Below are 19,031 nucleotides of genomic sequence, written 5' to 3' on the forward strand. Positions count from 1 at the left end.
CCTTCTAAATTAGGGGTCACCAGCCTGTCAGATTAACTGTTCCATAGATCAAATATCCTTTTCATTTTGCGGGGAGGAGGCATATTGGTATGCTTTGAGTTCTTTGGTTTGCAGTATGGTAGCCTGATTTTTCATTATAGTCAGAGATGACAATATCATTTTCATTTATATTATATGCAAGTGTTACAACAAATTGGTTGTAGAATGGGGTTCGATCTTCTTTCATGTCCCCAAGATCTAAAGTCATTTTAAAATAGACTATGGAAATGCACTTCTATGCATTTGCGCTGCATCCTTGAACTATGCTTTGTGCACCTATATTCTCAGTCTGTAAATCTTATCAACAACTTAAATTTTACTGGTGCTATCACAGATTTTTATGGTACATAAAATCACTTACATTTGGTGGGTCCCAGGAGGCAAGCCTTCTCTGCCATGGCACCTGCCTTATGGAGCATTCTCCCCGCCACCCCGTGGCGAGGTTAGGTCCATCCCTGTTAATATTCCATAAGTCCCTCAAGACCTGGCTTTGTCATCATATATTATATCCCACAGAGGTAAAAACTAGATCTTCATATATCATTACATAAAATACTACATGCAGGATTCTAGAGAACAATCCAATAAAGTCCTAGACATTATTTTATGTACAAATAAAATAGTGCAACAGAATGGAGTCCTAGAAAGATGTCAGTTACATCTTATAGAAAAGTAAGTATAATTAGGGAAATCATAAACTATTAACTGATCAGACTGTTCAAATTACCAAGAGTGCAATAATTTATGATATAGCATAAGTTTTTTTCTTGTCTCTTTGACTTAATTTTCAGAAGCTATCACAATAAAAAAAGCAGTGTTATGTTTTGCCAAAAAATATTTATGGAAATGCAAATATCATTTATATTAATATTTTCCAACAATGTAGATAAATTAGCAGAATTATTAAATGTTTCAAATTTACAAAAATGTTATAATAACGAAAAAGGCAATTATATTCTAAAGCAACATGTTAGCAGTGCTGTGTGAAATATGAACATATAAAGAAGCCAAATGTAAGTATACGTTTGGGAGTCTTTTGGTTGGGTAACTATGAGTACAACATCATCAGCATATAATTTCAATTTGTGTTCAGGAATTATACTGATTTATAATTTTATTTTCTTGATGTATTTTCACTGCCAACGGCTCTAAGGCCAATAAAAATAAAGAAGGGGAGAGGGGACAATCATTCAGTATCATGCATTATTGTGATGGAGAATCAATTTGTATTAGCTTGGCTTCTTGTTCTTGATAAATATTCTGTATCAATGTGAAAAATTAGAACCAAAATTTATCTTTCTCAGAACTGCAAGCATAATTGATTATTCCAAATTGTCAGTTGCTTTTTCTGCATCAAGAAAAATCATAACCACTTTTTTGCTTTTCTGATTTATCTTGTTGATAACATTCAAAATACAGTATATCTAATATTGTTTCTCATGTACCACTTTAATCCAATCTGAACAGGGTGTATCATTTCAGTTAAAACAAAACAAAACAAAACAAAACATTTATTCTCTTTGGAATTATTACTGTGAAAAGCTTATAATCTACATTCAGTAAAGAAATAGTTCTATATGACTCTGGGTGAGTCATTTCTTTTTTTAGAAATTAAAGCGATAAAGTCTTCTTTCCATGATAGAGTTCTTCACGTTCCTGAATCTAATATATTACTTGAATTGAAGGTTTACCCAGAAAAGTCTTATAATATATTGTAGACATACCAGCAAGTTTGTTCAATTTCAAGTTTTCTTTTAATTGCCTCCTTAGTTTCATGTTCATTTATAGTTTGATGAGGTCTTCTTTTTGTTGATCCATACATTTGTAGGCAATGTTTTATTCAGATATTATTCAGTCTTTTCCAAATCAGATGTCTGTTTACTATATAATCTGGAACAATAATAAACAAATTGCTTCATTATCTCTTTCACTGTAGAAACATATTTGGTTCTATCTCAGGTAGGAGTAATAATTATTTTGTCCTGTCCCTTATACCAAATAATTAGGCCAACAATTTATCTGACTTGTTGCCTTTTTCAAAAATATTTCTGTTTAGCAACATTCCACTTATAAGTCTCATTTATTTCCATTAAATCCAGTTGGTACTGCACTGCTGTTATCTTTTGTTCTAAATCCAAAACTGGGCTAAGTTTATGTCTTGATTCTAATTGTTTCAGATCATTCAGCAATGTACCTTTCTGTTTCTGCCCAACTTTCTATTTGATGCCAGAGGGAAGCAAATACAAAAAAAATTATGAGAGGCACATAAATAATTAGGTTGGCCTACTCTAACTAGCATCAGCCCAACCTTTTAGAACATCCAGGGAGAAGCTTATAATCCCACATTCTTTAGAGTTTGGGTGCTAAAGATAGACGGTGCTGTTTTTTGGAACAACTTCACAATAGAGATCAGGCTAGCCCCCTCTTGCTAGTTTTTAGGAAAATGTTGGACTGAACTATTTCATAGGGCATTCACTTAGCTTGACACCATCTTTTAATTTTTTCCTTGTTTTTTATTGATGATTCTTATCTTTATTATTGTTTCTAGTTCAGTGTTTCCATAAGACCATGGATGTTTTAAATTTTTATACTGATTTTATATGTCAGATGCTGAGAGTTGTTTGATTTTAGTAGGGTAGAAGCTTGACACATAAACAAACAAACAAACAAACAAACATCCACTAGATCTATGGAGTTTAGTCAGAAAACAAACTGTAGTGCCTTTCCTGAGTTGGTACTTATTCTATCGCACTGATACCCTGTTCGTTTGATTTCTAAAGTGCCACAAGACTCCAATCACTGTATAGAAATAATTGCAACATAAGCATAACGTATCACTGATACAAAGTAGACTGTCTATTACCTCCCTCATCCTTTCTTGTTTCTCCCTCCTTCATGGGAAGGGAGTCAGTAAGAATTTATCCTTTAGGTTATATTTTGAATTACAGTGCATAGCCCAACAGGCCCACTTCCAGCACCCATCTGTCTTTGCAAGTAAGCATCCACTCATTTGGGAGGTGATGGTTCCTCTGTCCTGACAGCAGGCATTGTCTCTCTGATGTCTTTCTTTAGGATCCCAACAGTTACTTTCTTGACTGTTTCTTGTTTGAAAGGGTTATGGTTAGGGTCTGGCTCTAAAGCAAGCCTGCACAATTCCTATAGGGGAAAGGGTCACATTGATAAATTAAAAATAATTGTGGGCCACACAGGATAGCTGGTGTGCTGATCAGCTATTTGGTGGATAGTGGTGCAGTAGCAGCGATGGACCTGGTGGTGTTAGTGAGACCTGAAAGTGTTAAGAGGTGCTTGGAAGCCCATTTTTTAGGGCAGCAGCAGTAGTGAATTCTTCCTGGGGTGGCAAGCTTTGGTGCCAGTGGATTTATTGAGTTTTTAAAATACACTGATGGGCTGCACAAGAATGCTTTGCAGGCTGCATGTGGCCCGCAGGCTGTAGGTTGCACAGGTGTGCTTTAGAGTGATAATCCACCTCCCTGTGCTCAGGCCAAAGACTACATTATGTTGCAATTCTGGGGATCACAGCTCAGTTTATGTCCTGATACGTTATCAATTTATGTCCTAAATCTGATATTTATTGTACCAGATTTTCTGTTGTTAAGGTTTTAAAATAGCCCACACTATGTGGGTACCATTTCACAAAACAACTTAAAGTTCTTAGTATATGCTATACTTTTATTAGTGAATGTATCCATACAGAATGAATGGAGGGGGCTGTAGTATATGTGCATCACAGTGAACGCCAAAGTCCAGGCTTCTCAGGTAAGGCTGGAGAAATATCTTGTCTGAAATGTTGGAGGACCACTGCCAATCATAATTAACAATAGTGGGCTAATTGGTCAAGTAATGTCACTCAGAATAAGGCAACTTTCTACATTTCTAAGTAACGTGTATTGATCCAACATAATGGTTCTCTTAACAGCTCACTCCTAAGAATGCTACAACATTTGGAATTTCCATTGATAAGTATTTAGAATTACAGTCTTAATCCAATCTTCTTTTTATTAGTAAATCCTCCTATTGTTTAACTAATTTGAATCAGATTATACCAAACCTCCACAGAAAAAGCAGAACCGATGAATTGCATGTTATTTCCAAGCACATCATGTCATTTAGTCAATTAAAGGACATTCAACCACATTTCAGGGGAGCTTTGATTATTATTTATGCAAATTCAGTTTTTGGGAGCTTGCAATATTCTTGAGAAGTGCTCTATAAAACAAATCAAAATTACTTGTCTGTGGAAAGAGAGATTTAAATTCTTAGTTCTTTGTGAAATCACCAGGTAATTGCTGAAGTGTTAGAATACTAAGATGATGAGAAAGATATTTCTTATAAGACATTTTTCATAAATTAAATATCTAGACATTTTTATCTGTGAAATCCTTTCTATTTCCCAGTTTTTGAGATTCACCTTAATTTCACTAGCAATATATGAACTAAAACAAATTGTTGAGAAAAGTCAGAATAAAGTTTATGGTCCAATTCTGCGGCTTATCTTACTGCTATTTTTGAAAATCTATTGATTTTTTTTTTATTTTTTTTTTGCAATAAGCTACCCTGCCTCTATTCTCATGTTTTCTCTTTTCAAGAAACTTTTTTTTACTTCATTTCTCATAACTTACAATGGAACTGCCTCTACTTAGTTTAAATTGTGCAGTATAATCAACATTTTTATGAATACTAAGGCTCCTTCAATTGTGCTTCAAAATTATATAAGTAGTTTAAGAATAAGATCATTGGAATTTATATGCCAGCGTGATATAGTGGTTATGATACTGCATTGGAGTTGGGGAGATCCATGTTAAAATCTTCACCCAGCTATGGAATTTATTGCTTGCCTGCCTGAGCTAGTTATTCTCTCAGCCCAATGTACCTTAAGAAGTCTACTGAAAGGAGATAAAACGAAGGGAGATTCCTATATATACCAGTCTTTAGTTTGTTTGTTTTATGACCACTATATGCTTTATACAAATGCTTTAGAAATGGTCACCAACTGACTCTATAATGATATAGCTGCTAATACATTATTTACCTCTTTATCTCTTTGTAACAGTAATAAAGCAATGTTAGTTATATTCAGAATTGTCTTTTTGAACTGCTGTCAGGGTCTTGGTAGCCAAAAGCAAGATTTTTACTGCTTATCTTTTAAACAAGATTTATTGAAAGGGTAAGGGATAATGTTACAGAACTTTCAACAACTGGAATGTTTTCATTTCAGATCCCTCTTTATCTGTCAATTCATGAGGGTGGGGACTTCCAACTTCTTTCTATTGACCCTTCTCTGACCTGGTGGGCTGCTTGCCCATTTTCCAGACAAGTGAGGATTGTGCAAGTGTATTTTCCAAGCCTTTCTTGAATTCTTACCAGGCTAGGAACAGTCCATCACTTTCCCTCTCATGTCTTCCTCCCACTGCATTATTGATGCCTGCAGGGCCTATACCTATCTTCTCCCTCCTGGGACCCAAAGTTAAATAACATCCAATATTCCTGCCAAAGGGTTGGAGACGGACAAGTCCCTTTAGATCATGTGATGACCCAAGTTATTCTTCCAAATCAGGACCCCTCTCCCTGCATCAGAGTGCGGTAGGGTGTAGTTGGAAGTAGTGTCTTCCACCTCAGTGGAAGGAAGAAGGTGATATTCAACTCAGAGGCAGAGGGCAGCATCCCTCCCCACACAGCAACCTGGTTCAAACACTATAGACTGGGATGAAAGAAGGTAAGCAACAACAGACAATTCGCCTCCTCCCTCCCCCATCCCTGAGTTCCAATTCATTCTCCTCTTCAAGATTCAGATGAGTTTGTATACACCTGTAGTACTCAGGGTGGCCTTGGCTTATACACATATTGCAAATAAGATGGTGGAGAAGTCAGGGTGCATGAACTTTACCTCCAGATTCCCAGGACATTTCAGTGTCAGGACAACCTTTTCAGTGAATCAAATATTCCAATCTGCCCCTTCTGCATCTGGAATCCAAAATATATTCCATCTTGAATTTGTCCTCACCTACTTTTAAAAAATGCAGAAGGGGGGATCTGCAGAACACAAGGGGTCTAGGAAGCATTCCAAAATCAATAGGGAGTGATGGAACAATGGGTGTATTGCAGCTGGTAATTACAAGTAAATTGCCATCAGGCTGTGAAGTTTAGAAGTTTGAATTTTATTCTCAGCTAGCACAGCAAAGCAAAATAAGAAATTGATCCTTTCTGTTTTAATATTAATACAGTATATTTACCCATGTAATACAAGTAACAAGCAAGGAATGCAGAATGCTTTCTGATGTTGCAACTAACCACACCTGACCCTGAGACAAGAAGTGAGATTAAATCTGCCAAGCAAGGGGAAGCGTGAAGCAGGGCAAGCTTACCATAATAAACTGAATGTTTAGCCAGGAACAAATAGAATGTCCAGCTTCCTTCTCAGTGGGGCAGATTAGGGAACCAGAAAAACCAAGCATCTGCTTCAAGGTTCAGGCTCAAGTATTTGGCTCATTTAGCAATGGGGGGTGGGCTATACTATATGATTAATTACACACTATGGATCAGCACATTTTCTGTTTCTGTATAATTCTCACTGCCCTAAGCTTGGGGCAGTGAGGATACTGCATAGGTATCTTAATAAAGAAAATCAAACTCAGATTTCCATTACTCTGGTTCCCATTTTAGTGGAGCAGAATTTTCCCCATGACAGGGCTGATCTGAATGAAGGGACCAATAAACTCTGAATCCAATTTCTTGAATAGGGCATGAGGAGAGAAAGACCTTAATGGAAAGCCAAACACAATCCCCAGGTGCAATAGGAGACTCTTCCTGTCAATAACCATCAACACACTTGTAAGGATTCTTGGCAAGTTCCAATTGTTCTTTGATAAATAATTGTACTGCCTATAGTTCTTGGGGAAAAAAATAGAAGCCTCAGGAACAGGAGAGGGATGGGACTGAAATCCAAAAGAAACCTGAAAAGGTGACATACTACTAAAAGAAGGCACTGAATGTTTATAAGCAATTTCAGCCAGAGGCAACTTATCAGCCAGTTGATGTAGCAACAAAGGCATTACCCTAAAGTCACATTTATCTGGAAATGTTTTTCATCACATTCATCAGTTATTTATTCATCTGAATAGGTACACCCTTGTTAATAAAGTTAGCCACTTTTCTGAGTCCAATAACACAGAAAAGTGTATATCAGAGCTATCCTGAGGTCATACAATAACAAGCAGGACAAAGCGCCGCTTCCTTGCTTCGTATGTCTAAGTGTCATTTGTTGCCTTCTAAGCTCTTGATAGGGAGGTTTCCTCATTTCCCAAACTCTCAGGCTTGGGATAGTTGAACCACTTAATAGCAATATGACCCTTTATTCCACAGATATATCACTTCATAGCTGATTCGGGGAGAGAAAATTTAGAGGAGATGCAAGTGCAAACTGTCCTGAAGTGCTGCAATAAAGACATAAACCCTGGGTGCTTCTGTGTGGTTTCTCTGTAGCCGACACAGTGGAGATGGTCTAATTGCGTAGGTTCAGTTCTGAAAGAGTCCAACGCATTAGAGAGAAACAGGAACTGGACATTAGGTGTAAAATTCCCTCTCTTTCCCGTCCCTATTGTGTCTCACCTCTTCTACCTCTAGTCATGCAATGTTGAAGCAACTTCTCTAATGTATCTACTATGCCCTGGCAAATTAGCTCATCTTGCAATTCATTAGATTAACCTTTTTTAAATTGAGCAATCAAAGCTAATTCATTCCATCCCACATCTCTTAAACACAATTAAGTCTTCTGTATACTCTTGCACAGTGTACTTACTTTGTATAATGTATAAATTTTTCAGTTACCTGTAACTTTTTGGCAGAGTCATTAAAGGCAGTTGTCAGTGTCTGCATAAAACTGTCAAATTTATCCATCATCTATGGGAAATGCCCATCATACTTGTCCAGAAACCAGCCTGGAGAGCAAGGTAATATGATCAGGGGATTAGGAATGATAGGATTAGCAAACAGCTAGTTGCTGTGTTTAACCAAATTGCAGCATCACTTGAGTAATGGCATTAGCAATTGATTGATCTGCACCATCTACCAGATTTTGGTGCTGAAACAAGGCATTGGCAACGTATTCAGAGTCATTGGTACTCCCTGAGGTCAGTTGCCACAGTCAGAGTCACAAACAAAAAACAAGATAGCTTTCCTTGTAACGGGAACAAGGAATTATTGTCAGGCTCCTTGTAGTCAAAAGCAAGATTTCCATGGAAATTTTAAAAAGATTTATTGAAAGGGTAAAGGAAGGGGTAAAAGTTTATTGAAAGGTTTTATAGTTTTACTGTTTTAGGATTATTTTATAGTTATTAGTTTTATTGTTGTCAGCTGCCCAGAGTTGCTTAAGATGGGCAGCCATATACATCTTTCCAACAAACAAACAAAAAACAAATAAAGGATAACATTAGAGAAATTTCAACAACTGGACTACTTTCATTTTAGAACCCCATTTATTTTCACCTCCTTAAGGTAGAAATGTCTTCAAATTCTTTCTTTTACCCCTTCTCTCAGTTGGCAGACTGCCTGTTCTCAGACAACTGAGGAATATGCAGGTGTTTTTCCCAAACATCTGTTGAATTAGACTGAAAGGATCAGGCTGGAAACAGGTAAATGCAACTGCCTTAACCTCCAAAAATCAACTGGGTGTATAAAACCAATAATTTGTTATAGCATAATTCTAAGAAATATGTTCTATTATGTTGTTTGATATTCTAATCTTGTATTTTCTTGGACCATTATATTTGGACCAAATATTCTTGTTTTCTCCTGAATTCCTTCTTGACTTTAAAATAGGGAAGACCTGAAATCTTAAGACTGGAGGACAAATATGACATCATAGACATTGCTGAGACCTGGCAGGATGACACAAATGATTGGAAAAGGAGGGAGTGTTGTGCTGTACATAAATAAAACCTATGTTTGCAGAGAAATTTATGAATTGGAACATGGAAATCCTGTTGAAAGTGGAGGGAGGAGGAAAAAAAGTGTTGTCATTATATATCATTACAGAGCACCTGAACAGGCAGAAGAAATGAATGACAGCTTTCTGTGTCAGATCACCAAGCTTTCAGAGACATGCCATAGTGACAATGGTAGATTTCAGCTACCTTGATATCTGCTAGAAAACTCTGTCAAGAGTCAGAGATCCAACAAAATGACCTTTTCTGACAACTTGATATATCATTGGGGATTGGGGGTAAGGAGCAAGGAGGTTTGCTATTCTTAATAGCAGGGAAAAACTGATTGAAGAAACAAAAGTGACGAATCTTGGGAGAGAAAGACCATGTTATCTTTGAGTTCTTGATATCAAGGTGAGATGGAATAGCAAAGACTCGGACTTGTATACTGGATTTCAGAAAAACAGGTTTTGATGATCTCAAATGAAAGGTAGGTCAGATCCAATGGCTTGAAATCCTGAAGTTTGTCCAGGAAGGAAGATAAATCCTAAAAAATGAGATACTGAAAGGATTATGTCCCAAAGGGTACACTTCAGAATATTTAAACTGATTTTTTTGTATGTGACAGCTGTGAATCAGTGAAATAAATTGCCTCATACTGTGGTATGTTTCGCTCTCCAGAAGTTGCATAATAATCTTGTAAAATGCTTCAGCATATCCTGCATTGAGCAGTGTGCTGGACCAGATGAGCTTTGAGGAACCTGCCAAGTCTAGGATTCTGTGAAATTCATTAATCCTCCTTAAAACAGATCATTCTTCAAATAAATGTTCCTACTACTTAAAAGCCCAATTGCTTATTAGTATGTCTGAGCTCAGTGAAATCAATGTACTTGAGCAAACTTAACTTCTTGCAACAGTTTTCACTACAGTTTTTTCCATTGATTATTAAACATTATCTATATATTTACTGTCAATAAAAGACAAGTTTACTCTAGGACAATTATTGGATTATCAGTTATCAATTATCAATCATTGTACATCCTCAAAATGAAATAAAAATTAAATGCAATAAAAATCAAAGTCACATGGGATTAAATCTTGTCAAAGTGTTCTCTGCAACAGTAAAAAAAAAGCATGAAAATTGCCATTGATTACATAATTGTGAAAAATGGTTCTAAGTTTAATTATCCTGGTGTCGTTGAACCTTGAGTGTTGGAGTCAAAATAACATTTTCCATGCTTACTGAAATTAATGGCATAAAAACGGTTAGAGCCCTGTCATTCTAGTTGCTTATTTTAGGTCAAAACAGTTCAGAAACACTGGTCTCTATATAACCAAAATGTCTTCATTACTGTTCCAAATATTAGATGTGAGTAATAATGTTTGTCATATTGAATCCTAACAATCAGTTAGACAGCTTGGTGCTGTACTTCCATTTGGGACTGCAGGATATTTCCTATTTTCCTTAGCCTGGCCTCAAAATGAACACATTTTACTTTTTATCCCTTTCCTGGGGGTGCTCCTGGATTTTCAGAAGAAAGCTAGAAACCGTGGCCAGGACAACCTTTGCCCACTTGGAGCAGAAGACACTGACTACAGTCACTCATGCCCTTGTAATATCATGAGTGGACTACTGCAATGAGCTCTACATGGGATTGCCCTTGAAGACCACCTGGAAACTGCAAGCCTTCTTGGGTCATCATCTGGTATGTTTTCTATTCCATTACCTGTCCCCTCCAAAAGGTAGCTGTACAGTAGCTTACAAAAAAGAAAAAGATAGCACAAAATAATAAAAAACAAAATCAGTAACAATTTCAAAAGCAGCAAAAGGTCAACAGTGTAACATTCACACTGAAAAACAAAAACAAAATGTAACGAAGAGACAGAGTAGCAAACTAAGCTGAACAAAGATGGAACACTTAATGGAAAAGTTTTTAAATGAGAATGGGACACCAGCTACTTGGGCCTAGTTATTTGTATGAGGATTGGGAGGTAATTGAAAAGCTTCCTAGGAATGTGAATTATGGACAGGAAGGTAGCTACATGCAGTTGAGAGATGCTAACTTCTTCTGCAGATTCCAATATGGTGGGTAGCCATATTTTTAGGCAAGATTTCAAGGAATGAGTAATAGCAGTATTTCTGTCCTGACTGCGCAAGAACCACGCTGAGACGAGGAAGATGTCTCTAGTGTTTTATTACTGCTATTGTAGACAGAAAATCCTAACAAACTGAAGAAGCGTGGGAAAACCCAGATAGATAAACCCCAAAAGTCAAGGCGGGTCTGTTCTGGGTTTCTTTGAATGACAGCTCAGATTTTCTACACTACGCATGTGTTTTCCCCCTGGATAGGGGCCCCCTCCTGCTCACCTTCAGTACTCATGACATCTCCCCTTTCCACATAAACAACAGAAAGTTCAAACCCTGTCACCAAGTCCAATGAGCGCCAAGGGATAATTCAGAGTTTTAGGCTAGGGCTCTTGAAGAACCATCTATCTCATATTGATTCTTTCCACAACTTAAGTCTTTGGTAGGTTGCATTCTGCAAGGCCCTTGTTGAAATGAAGTGCATGACTACCAAACAGCTGGTGTTTTCAAATGGGCCATCCCAAATATGAAATGTTTTCCTGGAAAGATAATCCCTATCTTGTTTTTTTAATGAAAGCAACCCCTTTTTATTTTTATATTTTCAGTTACCATTTTGATCCTGACTATTATTTTTAAATGTTAACTGCCTTAGGAACATGATGGACTAAAATGCTCATAATAAATATTTTTGTGTCTATTCCTTGAATCAAAGTTAGATCAGAGGATAGACAAGCACACATAATTTCTAATGCATATTTTCCTTAAATAAATAATATTTTTAAAGTATCATCTTACTGCCCTTAAGCAATCTGCCATTGTTAGATGCATACCACCAAACTAGCTAAGGATTTCTCCCTCAAAATCACTTACCTGTAAGAGTGGCAGTGCTCTTTTGATATCACTCTGAGCTAGAGAGAATATTTAGTGGGATGTCTTCCATAAAACAAATGGATGGAGTTTGGAGTGACTGCTGGATGTACTTAAGATTATGTTGATAAACTACTGCAGAGGAAGGTAACCAGATTCCAACACATATCAAGCAGCCTGTGAAAACTCCCTTATTCTGTCAGGATTTTGACTCCTGATTTTTTACTATTCTTTAATTACAAAAATTGTAATTGGAAAGCTGACATACTGCAAAGCAATGAACCAAATCTTCATCTTTATTTGCAAGAATGCTTTTCAGCCCTACAATGACCCAAGAGGCATACTTTAAAAATAAATGTGAAAAGCATTTTGCTTAAAAATATAACAACCTAGACAGAAAATAAAAAGGTAAAATAGGATGGCACTCAATCTATTGGGGAAACTACAGAAGGTAAAAGAAAGCGACCTCATCAGTTGTTTTGGAAAATAGGAATGTTGCGATTGGCTACACCCAAAGTACACCCATTCTAGGGAGAAACAGTAATTTCCCATAGCTGTTTCCCACAGTAACCATTTTATGAGTCCATTTAAAGAGCATTCTCTCAAACAGAGACATTGTCTCAAGTAGGCCATCTGTTTTTGAGTACTGAATTTGCTCTATGTTGGTATATTTGCTAAGCAGGACTCTATACGTCAAACAAGACTGAAATTTATTTTGTATTTATAGTCACTGCTCATGGTAGAGACAGAATCTTAAAAGGTAATGAAAATTCAAATTTATTGAATTTATTGGTTGTTGTAAAATGTTGCTTGCTAATGTGAAAATAACTTTTAACTGAATTTTTATCATAAAATTACAGTTTATGATTTTCGTTTTATGGTGCAGAGGCTTTTCTATCAACAACCAACCACCTTATATGTGATAATGACAGTACCTTGACAAAAGGTGGAAAATATTCTTCTTGTAAATGAGTGTTATATTTACAGGATATCCGTAGATGCAAAGTACACCACAAAGTATCAGAGTTAATCAGTATAACCAGTCAGTCAAAGATCTTCAGTATGTGAATTTCTAACTGCATTGCATACATTATCAATAATACTTCAACTATCAATATCCAATGTGCAAATGCATGCGCATACACACACACACACACGCACACACACAAACCCATCATGCGATTCCCTTTCAGGGTAAGCACAGAAAAGGATTAAGAAATAGTAGAGCAAATAAATTAAGATATTAAGTAAGTCTAAATAAAGGAAATATAGCTCAAGCTGATTTTCATAATTTACCTTTCCATACTACTCTAATATTAATAGTATTTAATTAAATCACATATTGGATATTAATCAAATTTGCCTGCAAATTAATTATCAATTTTATGCCTAGAGTCACTGAGAGTTGGGCGGCATACAACTTTAATAAATTTTATTAAATTTTTATTTACTAAGGGAAAATTACATATCAAATACTTGTTAGTGTAAAATCAATTTGTCAAAAACATTCTTAACTTTATCTTTGTTTCTCTTAGTAAGTTCTTTTGGTACTTATTGTACAGGGCAATAAACAACACCATGAAACACAATCCTCCCAGTTTTTAGCAAATAGGTTGATTTTTGTCATAGCATTTTTTATTTATTTTGATCACAGCAACCTTCTTGTGTTCTGCTGATTACCTATGACCCCCACCCCCCAACTCCTCTATTCATCTTCAGAACCATTTTTCTCATAGCCTCAGTCAAACATTGCTTAAATACCTTAGGAATGCTTGTCTTAAATATTTAAGGTCATGTCTTAAATGCCTATACTGTGTAAGTTTTGTTAAGATCTAGAGTTTCCCATGGTAGGAATGCTGGTTATATCAACAATCTGCCACCCAGTACCAAGTCTGAAAAATCCAAAGCACAAAGTCCATTGAGCTGTGGGAAAGGTCGAGAAAAAGCAGTGCTGGATTAAAACTGCCTTGGGTATAAGAAGCAACTGTGGGCAGTCAACTGCCTTCAAGATTCTTATCTAGCTGTGCTGGGTTGGATAGCTTCTGTCTAGTTTGAGCCAGCGAGCCTGACAGATACTGGTTTCCTGTTGATGGTGTGTGATACAAGCTTATCTATCTTTAAACCCTTGCTAGATGTCAGAAAATGCTGATTACTGCCCTATGCAATTAATTGCTGAACTGTGATACTTTCTTCACAAAGAATCTTCTAGGCTTAGACTGAGTCTGCTTCCAAGAGATCCTTTGGGAAACAATAACTATCATTGGCTTCCCATACAGCGGAGTTTTTCTTAACAATTGTTTTACATTCTGGTTTCCCTCTTCTGTTCTAACTTCTAGCCTATTTTTTGGTCCTGCCTTCTTATCCTGACCATCCTGAGTCCTCAACTCACTTCTGGTTCCCAGCTCCAGACTATCATTTATGACTCATTCTTCACAATGTCTTGGTCCTTACATCTAGCAATATACCTGCTTTGTTATTTTTCAAAGCTAGGTACTACTTTCTTAGCTTAAGTGTGATTAACAAAGTACAAATACAGAGACTCTGTGTTTGACACATACGTACAATACACTTACCACCTCTGTTAAGTGAAATCTTTCTGTAGTTATTTTGTGATGACTTCCTCACAGTGCTTTCTTCTGCAAAACACCCATGGAAAAAAATATCCTAAGATCTAAACATTAATGTAGATTTCAAATAAAACACCTCTGAGCTGCAGAGGCATTAATCTGTTTTAGATGTTTCCTCTAAAATTCACATGGATTCAGCATCTGCAAAGGGGGTACTGATTTGAATTATCTTTTCCTATTCCCAGAGGGGGGAGGGGGAGAAACATCTACGTTCAATGTGCTCAAAATTGCCTTTAATCAAAATCCCTGTAAATATTTATGTTGTATTGTTCTATAGCATGTTGAGCTGTTCCACTCTCATACGCAAACATCTTTGACTTTCAAGCTCGTCACAATTATAATTAAAACTCATTGTTTTTTTATCTCTGCTTAAGTATGATGCTAATTATTTTGAAAGCTAATCTGAAGGCTAGCAAAGAACATATTTTGAAGCAATTGAGAAAAGGGCATATATCCCTAAATGAAGCAGCAATGTGATCATCAATATAACTGGCAAATACTTTATTCTCTTAGTTTTGAACTACACTTTCTACACAGAAATATTTGGTTCTTTTTTTCAGCACATAATGAATACTTTTTCTTTGCTTCTGAGTGTCTTATACTTCTTCTTATCCCTCTTCTTCATCTCTACCCTTCCACACAAGTGTGGACAGTGTGTTGCTTCTTCCTCTTTTAGATATGCATATTTTTTCTGCTCAGAAGAGAAAGTGTTATAAAGGAAAGTCTACTGCAAAATACAGAAATAGTGCAAATTACTTATTAACTTCCCTTTTTTATATTGTTTGGAGACACATTTGAAAGAGTGGTTTGATCACCCCATCTACAGACATAAATTATTATTCTACTTTAGAAACCAATATACTGAGTTGGAACTCTGAAAGATAAAACCTATTATATCGGAATCACCTATTGAATATAGAAGTATACCAGAAACACATTTCAAAAGTGAGCATTTATTATCTAAAACAAATATACAGTATATTTACTGTATTTTTAATATAATTTATATTTTACTAATCACATTTCATCCTGGACAAAATCTATGTGGTCATTGAAAGTATGTAGAATACATACTTTTTGGTTGGAGAAGACCACACCAAAATACAGTAGCTAAGTCGTTCTGCCTTTTCTGTTTACTGTTATCTTTGCTGTTTTCACCAAGCAGCTGGTATACCTATGCTTTTCCTTTTATTTTGAACATAATCGAAAAAAGCCCATTATATTGTGATAAGCATCCTTTGCTAACGTTGACTCATTCTGAGCCTTTTCTTTCCTGACACCAGCTCTACAGTTCTGGGCTACCTTTCTGTACCCTTCTGTTGTGACCTTCCATTTCCTATATGTTCTTTTTTCTTTTCAGATTTTCACTAAGCTTTTCCTGTAGCTGGACTGGTTTTTTGTGTGATCCTTTTTCTTTTCTTCATTGAAATTGTTTATGCCTATGATTTTAGTATTTTTAGTAAGTCTAAGGTACATGCTTTATCACACTCAGCTTTAGTAAGTCTAAGGTACATGCTTTATCACACTCAGCTTTTGTTTCCTTTAAAATCAAGAACCACAGCATTACATGGTCACTTTCCCCCAAGGACTCTACTTTCAGTTTTTCATCTAAGTGTTCTCAATTAATTAATATCAAGTCAAGAAATCCTGATCTTATTGTGCTTTACTCCACTCTCTGCCAGAGAAAGTTATCAAAGACAAGTGAAGAATTTCCTCTGAGGATCATGCTTGACAACATTTTTTTCCCAAAGATTTTGGGGTGAAGTTGCTGCAACTTCATGCTTCTTTGAAAGATTTGCAGTTTGCTTTTGGGCATCATCCTGTCTTCTCCTCAGTTAGCTGGGCCATAGTATACACCAACAATAGTATTGCTTTTATACAGTATGTTCTTCCACTTATTTTCACCCAAAATGTGATACAGTCCAGTATTATACCTATTAAAAAATATTTGCTGACATCAGTGTCATGTTGCAATTGTTACACTGTTGGCTCTCCACAGCTTTATATACTGACCAACTTATGTGCCAATGCCAGTTCTTTCACATCTTAGTTTCCTTTATTATCATCCTTTCTTCTCTCTTAAGATTCTGATTTCTCAAATAAGCTTTTCATCTAGGTCCAATACTGTGCACAACAGTCTTTTAGAGATGACTTTCTCAAACCTTTTACCCTGGAGGAATCCTTGAAATAATTTTCTGATCTCAGGGAACCCCTGCTTAAAAATTATTATATCTACAGCTACAGGACGTTAGCAGGATCAGTAAGTTATAGATATAATAATCCAATAATAATTATCAATGCTCTTTTGAGTAATAAATGAGAAAATTGCAAAACATACAAAAACTTCATAATAAAATTCACTTCTAATCTGCACAATCTATGTTTTACAAAGTTTACAAAAACAGAAAAGTGGAAGGCCAGAAGCTGAATCAGACCACTTACAAATTTCAACTGTGAGCGCTAGCACTGCATGATGCACAAAGTTAGAAAAAATGCTTTTTCAATCTCTTGCGGAACCCTAATTGATAAAAGCTTCTTAGAGGATGAAATACTTGAAATATCTCTAATCTCTCTCTCTGTGTATGTTTGTGTATCTGTGTCTGTCTGTATGAATGAATATACAGTATGGTGTATTAATGTTTCAGTAATAGAAAACATCAAATACCATCAGCTTAAAAAAATTGCAGCCAACATTCAAGTAGGAAAATGAGGTCAAAACATAATGCTTCTTGCCAACTTTTCTGTGGCTTTGGAAAGAAACTTCCATCAGTAATTTTAGTGATGGTTGTGAAAAACTGGAAATGCTTTTCCTCTTCAGTAAACATTGGCATCACCTTTATTAGACTTTGTCTGCCATCAGCACAGAACCAAACCAACATAACAATACCTATCTATTTCAGGATATGAGATGGTTAATCCATGACCACAGGGCTGTGCAAATTGTTTTACTGACACTTTTTGATATGGCTGCTGCTAGATCCTCTTCTGGGCATGCATATAGATACACATACAAACACAGATACAGACACTCACACTCATATCCATCCAGAAGTTTTCTACTAGGATAGCTGGCAAAGCAGACTACTTCACTGAATAGTTTATACAGCCCAACATGTGCATCTTCAGTGATACAGAAATAGTAGTCTATATATAAAACCATATTAATAAAAGAGTTTAAAAAGTGGCAAATATTGGAACATTTTATGTCCTGCCAAAGCATTCCTTTCAATATTAAAATATAAATAGAGAACATTTGGCTTACACAAGTTTAAATCTTTTTTTCAAATAGCCATAAACTACAAAATTAATATTAGTGTATTTGTTAACTATTTTTATGCTTAGCAATAATTATGGAGAGGAAATCATAAGTGTTCTACAAATAATGATTTTATACATTGGTTTTCAATATTAGCCATCTTTTTCTTAAGAAATTGTATGAAAGTTTTATAATAGAGCTATCAATTAAGTGCCAGATCTTTCTTTCTCTTTTTTCTTTCATCTCTAGTTGTTAAGATGAAAAAAAACAAAACAGGAGCAATGAGCTAGTAACTTATTCTACCAACTGTCTGTGATCAGTGATTAAACGGCACTGTTAGAACTAGTTTATTGATAGTATATTCTTCATATGAAAACAAAGTTTTTCTGCAGGGCTTTCGCAGTCTAATGCCATCTACTGTGCTGGTTTTTATTTGTTTTATGTCTATGATTTATACAGTGTACATTCTTGCTTTGTGAGCCTTGAAAGTCCTGTGACTGCAGAGGATATAAGTTGAATGAAAGAATGTACGAAAGAAAGAATGAATGAAAGAATGAACGAACGAACGAACGAATGACAAGGAATATTCAGAAATGCCAAAGTATGTCAGAAAACCTGGAGAACAATAGAATGGAAGCAGTCCACATATCAATACCAGAGAAAGGAAACTTAACAGAGTGTGCAAATTACCACACAATGTCCTCAATTCACATGCTAGCAAAATAATGTTTAGACTCATCCAACACGGTTTAGAGCCTTACATAGAAAAGAAAACGTTCCAACATAGTTTTAGATGTTCAAGCTGGTTTTAGAAAAGGCCAAGGAAGATACGTTCTTCATTGACTATAGAAAGGACTTTTCTATACATTCAGTGCTCTTTAAGGTTTATTTCTTCTTATCTTAAGAAAATATTATTTTTCCAGCCATTGAAGATCTTAAGACCTATGAGTTATAATCTATGTTGAAGCAACAACACACAGCAATGAATCCATACTGTATACTTTATTTATTTGTTCGATTTACAGTATATAACCGCCCACCTCAAACCAGTGGCTTTACCTTTTGAATAATGAAAAAGGCAAACTACTATCCTTTGTTGGATATATTTTTGATCTCATAACTTTCTCATAACTACTTTCTCATACGTTTCTGCATTGGATCAACTCAATAGAGACTTGAAAATTAATTTCTTTGTTGTGCCCAGTCCTCACCAAGTT

Source organism: Candoia aspera, chromosome 3 (genome assembly GCF_035149785.1).
Source record: "Candoia aspera isolate rCanAsp1 chromosome 3, rCanAsp1.hap2, whole genome shotgun sequence".
Taxonomy (NCBI): domain Eukaryota; kingdom Metazoa; phylum Chordata; class Lepidosauria; order Squamata; family Boidae; genus Candoia; species Candoia aspera.